The sequence below is a fragment of the Salmo salar genome, chromosome ssa01, assembly GCF_905237065.1.
Source record: "Salmo salar chromosome ssa01, Ssal_v3.1, whole genome shotgun sequence".
NCBI classification, from domain to species: Eukaryota; Metazoa; Chordata; class Actinopteri; order Salmoniformes; family Salmonidae; genus Salmo; species Salmo salar.
Genome location: NC_059442.1, coordinates 80094481 through 80106946, shown reverse-complemented (window position 1 = coordinate 80106946; position 12466 = coordinate 80094481).

Genomic DNA, 12466 nt, shown 5'->3' with positions numbered 1-12466 from the left:
TGCATTTGGAATGTATTCAGACTCCTTTGCTTTTTCCACATTTTGTTACAATACAGCCTTATTCATCAATCTACACACAATACTCCATAATGAAGAAGTGAAAACAGTTTTTTTTTAAATAAAGCAATACCTTGAGCCTTGTCAGAGCAAAAACCAAGCCATGAGGTCGAAGGAATTGTCCATAGAGCTCCGAGACAGGATTGTGTTGAGGAACATATCTGGGGAAGGCTACCAAATTTTTTTTGCCGCATTGAAGGTCCCCAATGGCCTCCATCATTTTTAAATGGAAGAAGTTTGGAACCACCAAGACTCTTCCTAGAGCTGGCTGCCTGGCCAAACTGAGCAATCGGGGTAGAAGGGTCTTGGTCAGGGAGGTGACCAGGAACCCGATGGTCACTTTGACAGAGCTGAGGCTTCTGGACAAGTTTCTGAATGTCCTTGAGTGGCCCAGCCAGATCCCGGACTTGAACCTGATCAAACATCTCTGGAGAGACCTGAAAATAGCTGTGCAGCGACGCTCCCCATTCGACCTGACAGAGCTTGAGAGGATCTGCAGAGAAGAATAGGAGAAACTCACCAAATACAGGTGTGCCAAGCTTGTAGTGTCATACCCAAGAAGACTCGAGGCTGTAATCGCTGCCAAGGTGCTATAACAAAGTACTGAGTAAAGGGTCTGAATTCTTACGGAAATGTGATATTTGAATTTCTTAAAACCTGTTTTTGCTTTGTCATTATGGGGTATTGTGTGTAGATTGATGACGGGAAAAAAACGATTTAATCAATTTTAGAATAAGGCTGTAACATAACAAAATGTGGAAAAAGTCAAGGGGGATGAATACTTTCTGAATGCACTGTATTTATTGTTAATATTCCATTACCCTAGGTCCTCCATTCCCGTACGTGAAGCCCCCTGACCCCAGAAAAGCATTACTTTGCATTGAGTTACATTAAAATCACTCAAGTTCGTATTTAGATTTAGAGTGACTGAGCATAAACAGGCCTAGTCTACACTCAGGTGGAACATTGCATATGCAATGCACTTGTCAACAATGGTTTTGCCAATTAATGCATATCACAGTGGTTGATAGGTCTGTACACACACACACAGAGACATTTGATTTAGGTTTGTGTATAGTCAAGGCTTTGTCATTAAAATAATATTGTGCCTCTCTTTCAGATTTGCCAATAACACCTCTGCCAGCCACACCACCACTGCCAATGACAGCTTCTCCCCATGCTGCATACATTGGAGTTTGCGTTTTCGTCTTGGACCACGGTCTATGGACAGAGCCCATGAGAGCTGCCATTGATGGGCTACTGACAAAGCACTAAGAGGAGGAAGAGATCCTGGAGTGGGTGGATCTGCTCTGTGCTTAACAGCCCAAGGAAGCTCCGAGAGACAACGAACTGTGGCTGCATCTTGTTGTCTGGTCAGTGTCCCAGTCACGTCCCCTGCCACCTGCTCCAGTAAACCAACCAGTGTTGGGTCCTCCCCAGGATGCCCCTCTGACCAAGGCTGGATGTTAAAAGAGATCTTGGAGAAGAAGCAGCAAAATAAAAAAGAAGGACCTGTCTAGCGTGTGGCCAGCCAAAATACCGTTACCTCGGTGATGGCTGCGCCATTCATTTATTTTATCAGACCAGAGAGGTGAATTACTTCTACTGCTTTAAAAAAGTCTTCCAGACTTGTACAGCAGAAGGATACCATTTTAGGATTTTGCTGCCACTGCCTTCTTTCAACGGGAGCTGGGGCCTTAAAGTAGAGGGGGCAGTGAGGAAGGAGCGAACTGAGGAAAGAGAAAATCCTCAGATCAGCATTCCTTCGGCCGTCTGTGCAGGTTCTGCCACCAGATGCTGAAACAAGGCCCCAACAGCCCTCACACACATACCGGCTTTCCTGGAGTGGCAGGAAAATATCTACTGCCTAGCCAAAGGATTTTGGAGGGAGCTCCAACAGTCTGCCTCTTATGAGACTGAAAAGCAGAGATAGATTATGGAGAAGGGGAAGTGACTCTGTATTCACACAAACAACCACACAACCAGGTACTGTCCAAAACATTAAGAACACCTTTCTAATATTGAGTATTGTGGTGGCTAATTTCTGCATTACAAAATGAGGAGTTACAAACACACCAGTCTGAGTTAAACTACATCTTTAATACTTAAGATACTTTTGCAAAAGTTCTTGACCTTCAATAATGCATTCTCTCGAATGAACCAGGAAGGTGATTACAGAATTGCTACAGGGATCTTTTATAGCAACGATACCCCCTTCAACGTACATTGACAAACCACAGATACTTAGTAACAGTTCACAAAGGTTAAGTTTTGTATGACAGATATCAATAAAACACATCAGACAGTAACTGCTATGTCAACAGGATTAATGTATAGCCCAGTATCTGGTCCCCTTAGAACCGTCCCTCCCTGGTACGGTATAGAACAAAAACACAATTTCATCCAATGGCATATATCAGTTGTCAACTCTAGATACTCCCATCTCAAGCAAACCCCCTCTTGACCCTACTCCTGGACAGGCTCACTGGGGAGTGAGCCTCTAGGCCATATATTATCACAGGATAAGTGTGGACATAAGAGAGGACATACAAGGGTCCATTTACTGCCATAATCCTCCCCACAATAAAGAAAAGGAGGGAGTGACTTGCTCACAGACATTGTGGAGACAAGTCATTGGTTCCCCATTAATCACGCCATCCCTTCACATGGTTTAAGAAATAGGTAAAGACACATTCCCATGACGACAAGTCTGACCTCTCCCCTCTCTGGGCCCCAAGTGTCTGAGCCCCAGCTAAGGTAGACATGCAACTGAAAAGACACCAGAGTCCAATGGACACTTTCTAATGACAAGTACCTCAAATAAGCATATTATACTAATAAAACATCTTAATTTCCTATGTTACCCAACTAATTCTGATTCGTCCACGACAGTATATTATTGTTCATTTTATTTTGTGTAAATGTTGCACAAAGACCAACGTTTTATTTTAATCACTGAGAATAAACCAATTGCTATAGTTAAAACCTCTCTAGGGTACGTGGGACGAAATCGTCCCGCACTATTCAACAGCCAGTGACACATCAGAGCGCCAAATTTAAAACCACAAAATGTCATAATTCAGAGTTCTCAAACATAGGACTATTTTACACCATTTGAAAGATAAGACTCTCATTAATCTAACCACATTGTCCGATTTCAAAAAGGCTTTACAGCGAAAGCAAAACATTAGATTATGTTAGGAGAGTACATAGCCAGAAATAACCACACAGCCATTTTTCAAGCAAGCATATATGTCACAAAAACCAAACCACAGCTAAATGCAGCACTAACCTTTGATGATCTTCATCAGATGACACTCCTAGGACATTATGTTATACAATACATGCATGTTTTGTTCAATCAAGTTCATATTTATATCAAAAAACAGCTTTTTTACATTAGCATGTGATGTTCAGAACTAGCAACTAGCATACACACCACAAACTTCCGGTGAATTTACTTAATTACTCAGCATAAAACGTTCACAAAATACATAACAATTATTTTAATAATTATAGATACAGAACTCCTTTATGCAATCGCGGTGTCAGATTTTAAAATAGCTTTTCAGCGAAAGCACATTTTGCAATATTCTGAGTAGATAGCCCGGCCATCACGGCTAGCTAATTTGACACCCACCAAGTTTGGCCCTCACCAAACTCAGATTTACTATAAGAATCATTGGATTACCTTTGCTGTTTTTCGTCAGAATGCACTCCCAGGACTTCTACTTCAACAACAAATGTTGTTTTGGTTCGAAATAATCCATAGTTATATTGAAATAGCTCCGTTTTGTTCGTGTATTCAGGTCACAATGACAAAAAAATTCAAAATATTCCATTACCGTACTTCGAAGCATGTCAAACGCTGTTTAAAATCAATTTTTATGCGATTTTTCTCGTAAAATAGCGATAATATTCCAACCGGGCGACGTTGTATTCGTTCAAAGACTGAAAGAACAAAATGGAGAATTCACATGAACGCGCATCTCCAGTGTCACTGTCCCCAGGCAGGCCAGTAACAAACTCTGCTGCTGTACTTTGCCCAGAGACTGCAGACATCTCATTACACTTTCTGGCGCCTTCTGAGAGCCTATGGGAGCCTTAGAAAATGTCACGTTACAGCAGAGATCCTCTGTTTTCGATAAAGAGTCTATAGAAGGCCAAGAAATGGTCAGAGAGGGCACTTCCTGTATGGAATCTTCTCAGGTTTTGGCCTGCCATATGAGTTCTGTTATACTCACAGACACCATTCAAACAGTTGTAGAAACTTCAGAGTGTTTTCTATCCAAATCTACTAATTATATGCATATTCTCGTTTCTGGGCAGGAGTAGTAACCAGATTAAATCGGGTACGTTTTTTTATCCGGCCCTGCAAATACTGCCCCCTAGCCCCAACAGGTTAATGTGTGAATATGTTTGTTCTACAAAGGATATCATACACTATCATAAATATGTGTGACGCCCTGACCGTAGAGATCCTTATTATTCTCTATGTTTGGTTAGGTCAGGGTGTGACTCGGGTGGGGAAGTCTATGTTTTTTGTTTCTTTGTTTTTGGGCCAGTGTGGTTCCCAATCAGAGGCAGCTGTCTATTGTTGTCTCTGATTGGGAATCATACTTAGGCAGCCGGTTTTCCACCTGTGTTTGTGGGAGGTTGTTTTCTGTTTAGCATCTGAGCCTGACGGAACTGTGCACTTTTGTTTTTGCTTTTGGTTATTCTTGTTTAAGTGTTTCTGAAATAAATTATCATGAACACTTACCATGCTGCGCATTGGTCCACTTCTCCCCCTAACGATGAGCGTTACAATATGCCTTTGATTTCATTAATGTAAACCTCAGAGTAAAGCAATCTTCTCTGAGTTTTTTTTATGTCTTTATAAATAATATTGGCCTATATGCATTACGATTGTGCTCTAACACTATCAGAAATATGCCTTTGATTTGAGTAAAGTAAACCTAAATTATTTGAGAGATAAACATGGTAATGCTTTCACTGATTGTACATAAAGGAAGATAGTTCCTACATGATGGAGTGCTTTGTTATCCAACTGTCCTTTATGTCATCCTGTGAACCCTATCCATTGCTGCTCGCAGCTATATTTAACTTTGGGATCCAATTTTATAATCCAAACACTGTTTTTACGATCTATCTTTTTATGGAACGTTGTGTTCAAATATTGCTGCCTCAACCACATAATCATTGCCATTAAATCTTAAAGAGCTTTCACAATGAACAGAACATCTTCATTTTGATCTAAACTACAAAGTATTTATCATTAAATTAAATATTGTGGCAGCGATGCTGGCAATTCAGTTCTAAGTTTCTCATTTACAACACACAAGTTGAGTTCTAAAGATATTGAAGGACACATGAAAGTGCTGCAGACGTGTTGTGGATGAGGGAAACATCTAAAAGGTTGGTGCTGCACAGATGGACTGAACATGAGTCACTCTTGCTGACTGAAGCAATGATTTGGTGCCCCATTAAATGTTAACTGTGAAAATTAGTCTTCAAATGCTGCTATTACTATTTTTGGAGCTGTGGTTGCTTAGAGCCATCCATACTTGAGGTCTCTATTATTTCATAGCCAGCAATGTTCTTGAGAAGATGCTTGAGTTCTGAATTCCACTTTTTCCCTATTCATTCTAGGAGTGAGAGAGACTTAAAGTGACATTTCACTGCTGCTCTATTTCACTACATAGGTCCATTCATATGTTATTAACATATCATATGTGTCATAAAACAATTGCATTTCTTCACTTCACGCAAATATGAGCGTTTCTGCATCTCACCGGTAGAAACGGGCCAGCTACATTTCCTGTTATAAGCTAACCACAATATCCAGAATTCATAGTGATTTCAGGACATAGTACTGCCCCGTGGAGGTCTATCCAATTGATGTGAGAAATGTCCAAAAGTCTGTGTTTGTAGCCGGCACTTTCAGCCAGAGTATTTCGAAATGGAACTGAAGTCTCATCACATGGGGTTGCCATGTGAAAAAAAAGTGATGCTATTTCATAGATTTTTCCCTTCACTTCAAAGAGGAAGGCCTCCGATCAGCCAACATCAACTCAGCAGAAAGGAAGGCTAAGCTGAAGTACCGTAGCTAACGTTACCTAGCTAACTAGCTAGTGAACTACATTTGTTTATCTAAACCAAAATCTAGCTTGCTAGCTTTCATAATACACTGGCTGTATATTCCAAAGCATATCAATGTAATTAGCCAGCTGCTATCTGGCAATGTGATTTGTAACTTTGCAAGCTAACGTTAGCCTCATTAGGTTACGGTAGCTAGCTAGCTAACTAACTAACTACCACAGAGGCTAACGTAGGAAAGGTTATGTGTTCTATTTAGAGTCTGATCCTATCAACAACTACAGAGGCATCAACATCAAGCTCAGCACCAGGAACTATTGTGTCACCTTCTAAAATCTTACTTACATCGACTAAATCTTTCCATGACTCCATGATGAGCAAATAAATATATTGGAGCTAGGCATAAACATGGTCTGTGTCTTGTTGTCATAGTTGGTGTGTTTAAAAGTAGGCTACAACTTCTACTGTAGTTTTCTCTGTATTATGGAGTCTTAGTTGATTGTTCATGCAAGGCTTGAAGTCTAAATTGGAGAAAAGGAGGTAAGGAGGGGATGGTGTGGGTGACTGACTGATTTATGTTGGGGGTGGGTAATGTGTGTGAAGGTTAGTTTGCATAATCTATTGACATGAGGGGGTGGGTTGATATAGTACCTTGTTTCAGTGTATATTGATGGGGACAAAGTAGTAAAATGTTGGCTAATCACAGACTACTGTGTGTCCTACAGACTAATCCTGCTGCTGCTGATGACAATGACCTTGACACCAGCTTTAGTAGTACAGAGCCTGTAGACCCATTGGATGAAAGCTTTCAGCCTGGAATAAACTCAAGCTCAACATCATCTGACTTTGAAACAAGCCTGGACAGCCAAAGGTATTTATGAAAGCACAATACCCAATTGAGAAAACAAAATCACCAATACACTAAACTGTCTACAAGACAAGTGCTCCTCAAACCTTAGATAGTATACTCTTCAAGCATATTCACTCTATTGTTGGCAGTGCTTGTCTACTCAACAGCACAACTGTACATGCTCATACACAACAATACATGTCTAGACGGTCTACAAGTCAAGTCCCCCTCAAACTTTTCACATATTTGCTAACAGCCCACCTCAATGCCCAATTACTGACTGAGTGTAACAAAACACATACCAGTCTACTGTACCCTTTTCTGTTTACAGATTAACATGATTTATTGAATGGTTACGCATCCTCATGATCAGTCTTCATGTCTTTACAGGAGACTTGCAGTACATACACATATTTTGCAAGAGGTCAAAGCAGTGGGTGGTGAATAACATCGCCACAGTGCCATTACCCAACACAAGAAAAGGTTTACCAGCTGAAGAATGTTCTGGGACCTGCACTGAGCATTCAAACAACACAACATACAAATTCAGTTAGACTACTGTTGTAGTATAATATAAAAGGCATAGTATGCTCACAACTGCATTGTGGTATAGATATTGCTAGCTATTGTACATATGTATATAATGGTGCTTTATACACTGCTCAAAAAAATAAAGGGAACACTTAAACAAAACAATGTAACTCCAAGTCAATCACACTTCTGTGAAAACAAACTGTCCACTTAGGAAGCAACACTGATTGACAATAAATTTCACATGCTGTTGTGCAAATGGAATAGACAACAGGTGGAAATTATAGGCAATTAGCAAGACACCCCCAATAAAGGAGTGGTTCGGCAGGTGGGGACCACAGACCACTTCTCAGTTCCTATGCTTCCTGGCTGATGTTTTGGTCACTTTTGAATGCTGGCGGTGCTTTCACTCTAGTGGTAGCATGAGACGGAGTCTACAACCCACACAAGTGGCTCAGGTAGTGCAGCTCATCCAGGATGGCACATCAATGCGAGCTGTGGCAAGAAGGTTTGCTGTGTTTGTCAGCGTAGTGTCCAGAGCATGGAGGCGCTACCAGGAGACAGGCCAGTACATCAGGAGACGTGGAGGAGGCCGTAGGAGGGCAACAACCCAGCAGCAGGACCGGTACCTCTGCCTTTGTGCAAGGAGGAGCAGGAGGATCACTGCCAGAGCCCTGCAAAATGACCTCCAGCAGGCCACAAATATGCATGTGTCTGCTCAAACAGTCAGAAACAGACTCCATGAGGGTGGTATGAGGGCCCGAAGTCCACAGGTGGGGATTGTGCTTACAGCCCAACACCGTGCAGGACGTTTGGCATTTGCCAGAGGACACCAAGATTGGCAAATTCGCCACTGGCGCCCTGTGCTCTTCACAGATGAAAGCAGGTTCACACTGAGCACGTGACAGACGTGACAGAGTCTGGAGACGCCGTGGAGAATGTTCTGCTGCCTGCAACATCCTCCAGTATGACCGGTTTGGCGGTGGGTCAGTCATGGTGTGGGGTGGCATTTCTTTGGGGGGCCGCACAGCCCTCCATGTGCTCGCCAGAGGTAGCCTGACTGCCATTAGGTACCGAGATGAGATCCTCAGACCCCTTGTAAGACCATATGCTGGTGCGGTTGGCCCTGGGTTCCTCCTAATGCAAGACAATGCTAGACCTCATGTGGCTGGAGTATGTCAGCAGTTCCTGCAAGAGGAAGGCATTGATGCTATGGACTGGCCCGCCCGTTCCCCAGACCTGAATCCAATTGAGCACATCTGGGACATCATGTCTCGCTCCATCCACCAACGCCACGTTGCACCACAGACTGTCCAGGAGTTGGCGGATGCTTTAGTCCAGGTCTGGGAGGAGATCCCTCAGGAGACCATCCGCCACCTCATCAGGAGCATGCCCAGGCATTGTAGGGAGGTCATACAGGCACGTGGAGGCCACACACACTAATGAGCCTCATTTTGACTTGTTTTAAGGACATTACATCAAAGTTGGATCAGCCTGTAGTGTGGTTTTCCACTTTAATTTTGAGTGTGACTCCAAATCCAGACCTCCATGGGTTGATAAATTGGATTTCCATTGATTCTTTTTTTTATTTTATTATTTTTGTGTGATTTTGTTGTCAGCACATTCAACTATGTAAAGAAAAAAGTATTTAATAAGATTATTTCTTTCATTCAGATCTAGGATGTGTTGTTTAAGTGTTCCCTTTATTTTTTTGAGCAGTATATAATATGTTTTACAAGTGTACTGGACAAGTGACGAAATTATTCCAGCTGCATCAGAAACCAATAAAGTGTTGACTTCAACTTCTGGATCGATTCATTATGATATTCATGAAATGTATTTGGATTCAAACTTTAAATTGTTGGCAAGTAAGCATATTTCAATAAAACAGTAGATTAGGTTGTTAATATAGCAAATAAAGTGCTTTCAGAAAGTATTCACACTCCTTGACTTTTTCCAGATTTTGTGGAATTATGTTTTTTGAAATATTTACAAACTAATTCTAAATAAGTTTAAATGTCTTGAGTCAATAAGTATTCAACCCCTGTGTTTTGGAAAGCCTAAATAAATGGAAGAGTAAAACTTTGCTTATAAGGTCACACTGTGTGCAATAATAGTGTTTAACGTGATTTATGAATGACTACCTCATCTCTGTACCCCACACCTACAGTTATCCGTAAGGTCCCTCAGTCGAGCAGTGAATTTCAAACACAGATTCAACAACAAAGACCAGTGAGGTTTTCCAATGCCTCGCAAAGAATTCTACATTTTTAACAATAAGCTGATATTGAATATCCCTTTGAGCATGGTGATGTTATTAACAATACTGAGTTGCCGGAGAGGAAGGAAAACACTCAAGGATTTCACCATGAGGCCAATGGTGACTTTAAAACAGTTACAGAGTTTAATGGCTGTGATAGGATAAAACTGAGGATGGATCAACAACATTGTAGTTACTCCACAACACTAACCTAATATTTTACAAACGTTAGAATTGTTCTTATACTTTGACATTAGAGTACGGCCTTCGTCCGTGAGGCCGATACGTAAGCTTATTAAATATCAGTGATACTATTGTCATGACGTTGGCCTGTGGGTAAGGTTTATGACCCCCCCCATAAATTCCTTTCTCCCTTCCCCTCTCTTACTGACCCTACTGAAGGACTGCTGTCCTGTTAAATATAGAGAGTCTGGGAACATCAAACAAATGGGGAAAGGAACCATATTTTGGTAATAAAACCAGTTGGAAATATGCTTGATAACGTAATGAGTATGGATTTCATTTCAGTTGTCATCTGAGACATTATGACTGATGACAGGACGACATAAACTGTACCTGGGAAAGTATCCACCCTCTAGTTATCAGAGTCACATGGAATTGTTATGCAATTGAAATGTTTGATATTGAAATTGTTTGTTAGGAGATTAAATGTAATTTTAGCTTCCAAATGAGAGAATTGGGTTTTCATAAGGAAAGTGCCCTGCTTGATCAGTGGCCCAACCCTGTGAAGAGACAGGGGTTATAAACGATGAAACACCTCCCTCCCCCTCTCCACTATATAAGCCTTTGACGAAAAGATAACCAGGTTGTTCCAGCACGTGAGGTCTGCAGCCTCTACGTTAGAAGGACACACATGTCAAGTACAGAACTAAGCCAACCTCGGCGTGAGCTTTGGTGGCGAATGGTATGAACTTTGAGCTTATTCACTACAGAAGTGATACTTCCTAGACGCTGTAGACGTGAGCTAGGAAAGGACGGACGACGGATCCAGTCTAACAGACAGACGAAAAATACCACCACGTATCCAATTTACCACCAGAGACATTCTTGCGAGGACAGGAAGGTCTGTTGGCCAACCCGGCCAGCATCTACGACCAATCTACCGAAGCGCAGCTCAGAGTAAATATTTATTGCATTTTCCTTTTCCAAATGGGCGGTAATTTAGAATGCATAAGATAATGTATTTACGATAGCATAGCTGCTGTTTCTGTGTTCCTAAATCTTCCCGCTCTTTCATTCAAGCCCAACCCCCTTTCCTTTGTGTAACCAGCTTTCATACAGGTTCCGTTCACCAGGGGTGAATTCTGTATGACATCATTGTATTCTGTATATTTGTAATTCTGTGTGATTAGTTAGGTATTTAGTAAATAAATAATTAAACCCAATTTTGTATTGCTGATTCAACTTGTTAGCCAGGGTTTGTGAAGATAGCCAAGAATTTACAACTTTCATTATGAGACTGAAAATAAGATAAGGGTTAATATTGACTGCTATCGATGTAAAATATTACTAAGTATTTTAAGAGTTTATTCGGAAGATAACAGCTCTATAAACGTTCTTCCGTGGTGCCCCGACTTTCTAGTTAATTACATTTACATGATTAGCTTAATCAGGTAATATTAATTACAGAGAAAGAATTTTATAGGTTAGCATGTCATATCACTTAATCCGGCATAGCCAAAGACACGACACTATCAAGAGCAGTGTGCGGTTTCCTTTTTCCTTCATCCTGTTTCAACTGTTGCCATGCACCTGCAATACGATTGCTCAGATGTGCGAGTGCCTTCTGAATTTTGTGTAGATTATTGAAAAAAAAGACAATTAAATCAATTTTAATCCCTTAGTAACAAAACAAAATGTGGAAAAAGTCAAGGGGTGTGAATATTTTCTGAAGGCACTGCACTTGTATTCAAGACATTTGCTCTGGAGACCGAGGTGAGTTTACACAGCAGTCTGCAGTTATGGCAATGTATTGCATATATATACAGTAGAAGAAAAAAATATATACATTTACCTTTATTTAATTAGGCAAGTCAGTTAAGAACAAATTCTTTTTTCAAGGACAGCCTAGGAACAGTGGGTTAACTGACTTGTTCATGGGCAGAACGACAGAGTTTTACCTTGTCAGCTCGGGGATTCGATCTTGCAACCTTTCGGGTACTAGTCGAACGCTCTAACCACTAGGCTACTTGCCGCCCCAATTACTAACGCTTAAAATAAATATTACAGTGCTACAAGGGAATACTTGCATATGGTGTGTTTGGGTGGTGCAGTGAGGTGTTCAGAGCCACTGTTATACAAAGAGAATTGGGTAACACTGCCTTTTTAAGGGGTCATGTACACGTGTACACATGTAATTACACAGTAGCAAGTATTGTAGTTAACTGTAACAACTCATTGTTACAGTGTAATACGACATGTAGCTAGTAGTAATTGTGGTCTGTAATTATAGAAGTGTAACAACGAATGCTTGTTACCATACTTGTTACAAATGGGCAGGTTAAATTCACCAACTTATTGTTTGCTTCTTCTCAGCTGCGTCCAATTCAACCTGTTAGGGCTAGGGGGCAGTATTGACACGGCTGGATAAAAAACGTACCCGATTTAATCTGGTTACTACTCCTGCCCAGTAACTAGAATATGCATAT